Source organism: Leptonychotes weddellii, chromosome 10, assembly GCF_054177405.1.
Source record: "Leptonychotes weddellii isolate Sample4059 chromosome 10, ASM5417740v2, whole genome shotgun sequence".
Taxonomy (NCBI): Eukaryota; Metazoa; Chordata; class Mammalia; order Carnivora; family Phocidae; genus Leptonychotes; species Leptonychotes weddellii.
This window is the reverse complement of record NC_138378.1, coordinates 118,370,029-118,372,943: the sequence shown is the minus strand read 5'-3', so window position 1 is coordinate 118,372,943 and position 2,915 is coordinate 118,370,029. Positions and strand designations below refer to the sequence as shown.

Here is a 2,915-nt window from a genome sequence, read left to right as displayed (position 1 = left end):
CCGCTCACTTCGGTGACTCTAGGTACACCAACACTTTCCTCAGGGGTTACGTGGTGTATTTTTCAACATTGCATTCCATCTGCTAGCCTGGCAAAAGAAGCTGGTCCAGGCAGGTGTCATTTACCGAGAGGTGAGAGCTGCCTTTGTCCCTCAACTGTCTTTCCACATTTTGCACGTTCTTTCTTTGCTGGTGAGCAGAGATGCAGAGGACTCAGTCTGTCCCCTCAAAGCCAACTGCCCCTTTGCTGGCCTAGTGGTTTGGATATACCATGTAATCTCTTTGAGCTTCTGCACCATCATCTATAAGATGGGTCCCTAAGAGCACTGGCCTCACAGCCACCAGAGGCCAGCACGTGTTCATTCATGGAAGTCTTAGAACTGTGCTTGACAGCGAGAAAGTGTTCAGTCAACATTATCTGTTATTTTTTTCTTTATTAAGACAAACAATGTAGATTTATTTTTTCAAGACTAAAATGCTTCATATTAACTTGTCCGACTTCATGGGCAAGGAGCTGTCACAAGCTCTAAATGATGCAATGTCAGTGTCGGGGACACTCTGGCCCATCCCCATGAGGACTGGGGTGCAGAGCATTTCATATAGGAATTGGGTTTGATCCATTCCTTCCCTGACTCCATCTCACTCCCAAGACTCCTGCCTTCCCTGACTCCATCTCACTCCCAAGTTGCAGAACTCAGGAAAGCACTTAGGTTAGCCAGTCTGTTACAATGAATACAACTCTGGAACAGCCAAATGGAAGACACAGAGAGCAAGGTGTGGGGGCTGGGGCGCAAGGCAGAGCTTCCATGCCCTCTCTGGGCACATAATCATCCTAGAATCTAGGTGTATTCACCAACCCAGAAACTCCCCAAACCCATCATTCAGGGATTTTTATGAGGCTTCAGTATAGAGGCATATTTGATTAAATTCATTGGCCACTGGTGGTGGAACTTAACCTCCAGACCCTCACCCTTGTGGAGATCCAGGATGGGACTGAAAGATCTAATCCTTAATCCTGGGGTTGTTTGGGGGTGACCAGTCCTCTATCCTCAGGCTACTTAGCTCTCCATCGTCCACCTGGGATTCATCTCCTTAACATACAAAAGAGAGTAAGTTGCTAGTTTTAGGAGCTCTAGACCAAATATGTATTTTTTATTCTGGGGCAGTACCCCAACCCCAAAGCCGTGGCCTGAGTGGCAGGGTAGAGAAGGGCACATTTCTGGCTCTGCTCTGGGGGAGCTGAGCCACCTTGGGCAGAGCACTTACCTCCACAGGTTTGTTTCCTCCTGTGCCAAATGAGGAGCTGAATTCAACCATAACCAGAAAGACCCAACTCTCCCTCCCCACTCTGTGCAGACACCACTGTGTTATGCAAGACCCATATCTAATCCTTTCAACAACACAGCCATGTTGTGGTAGCTCTCTCAACTTAGGAGGTAAAGGAAAAGAAGTTCGAAGAGGTGAGAGGTCACAGTCAAGATCACTCGGCTAGTAACAGGGTTCAAACCCTGTCAGCAAAGACTTTCTTTTTCTGCCACACCTGCAATTTGCTCACAAACCCTCCAACTTCGAAACACAACATCAACTTTGGCAAGTACCGTCTGAGGAGCATTCACACATCTTCCCTGGGACCCCTCTTCACACTGCTTCCCAGGCAAACTCTGTCAAAGGTGATCTCTCACCAGCTCTCCCAGAGTTTGTCCTCATTCAGATTTTCTCCTGAAACTCTACATCCACCGCAATTGAAGAAATAACAGCAAGAACTGGTTTTGCCTACCTTCCCATCAGGCAGAAGGCGATTCTGGGCCAAGCCAACCTCCTGCAGACAAGCACGTTGCTTGGACGTGTGATGCCTTCGACCCTTCATGCAATCAACTTGCGGGCTGAGCCCCAGGGCTGCGTGGGCACTGGATGTGGTCACAGAAGACCTCAGCCTCTTTCTGGCCGATGTATATTTTAACGTGTGCAGCCTTTGGAGTTGCTGGCCATCTGTCTGCTCCAGGCCCTGCAAATAGCCACTTCATTAGCTCTTTCATGTGGCTGAGTTTTCTGAAGCATTTCCTCACTCAAAATCCAGCAGAGGTCTCTTATTCCTTTCTAAATGCCTTCACTGAACACCTAACAGGACTCCCATGCTGCGCTGACCCAAGCTCCACAGTGCAGAAGCCACGTTACCAAAGACCCCTTTCCTCAGTTTGTCTTCTCGCACCATGTCCTGGGCCTATTCTATAAATAGGAGCTTCTCCCTGTCTCCTAAGCTCTTCGCAAATGTTCAGACATTCTGGGACGTCCAGAATGTCCTAGAAGAGCTAGAGGTCACAAACCCTGAAATCCCCTCATGCCTCCTTGACCATTTCTAAGCTGATCTGGGAGGGAGTGGAGATTGTGGCATGATAAAGAAAGGGTAAGTATAAATATGCCAGGGAGTCACAGCCCAAGCAACTGGTCATCAATAGTCAATTGGCGTTTCCTGCCAATACTCCTCTCTCAGGACAGTATGTGATTCCTAGCACGTGTGGATCCATCCATGTTGACAACCAACCCAGGCTAGTTCAGTGCCCTCCACGGCTCCCTCTGCCCTGACTGTCCTGCGGGTGCTGTGAGAGCCCAGCACTCACACCCACGGTCAACAGTGAGGGCTCCAGGCTCGAGGCCGCAATCACTTTACTTTGGTCCAGATATTAGACCTCATTCTTGTCTACACTTACTGACATGAATCCATACAGCTCTACTGAGCATGTCTTTATGCCACTAAATCATTTTTTTTCTCTGATCCTGAAAAGATTTAAAGCAAATTTGTCAAAAAGACACAGTCAAATGAGGATAAAGTTAATAAGATGGATTTCTGAATGAGAAAAAGAAGGAAAACACACAGAAAACAGCAATGGTTTCACTTTAATATTATGTCCTTGCTTTG

General features: G+C 47.7%; 1 long non-coding RNA gene across 1 annotated transcript in view; it reads right to left on the bottom strand.

Moving 5' to 3' along the window:
- Positions 1-1,070: 1,070 nt before the first annotated feature.
- Positions 1,071-2,915, bottom strand: part of LOC115937026 (uncharacterized) — a 199,008-nt gene continuing 197,163 nt past the window's right edge. Inside the window, exon 5 of the long non-coding RNA XR_014148987.1 lies at positions 1,071-2,003. This is a non-coding gene — a long non-coding RNA (uncharacterized LOC115937026). The remainder of the gene's footprint in view (positions 2,004-2,915) is intronic.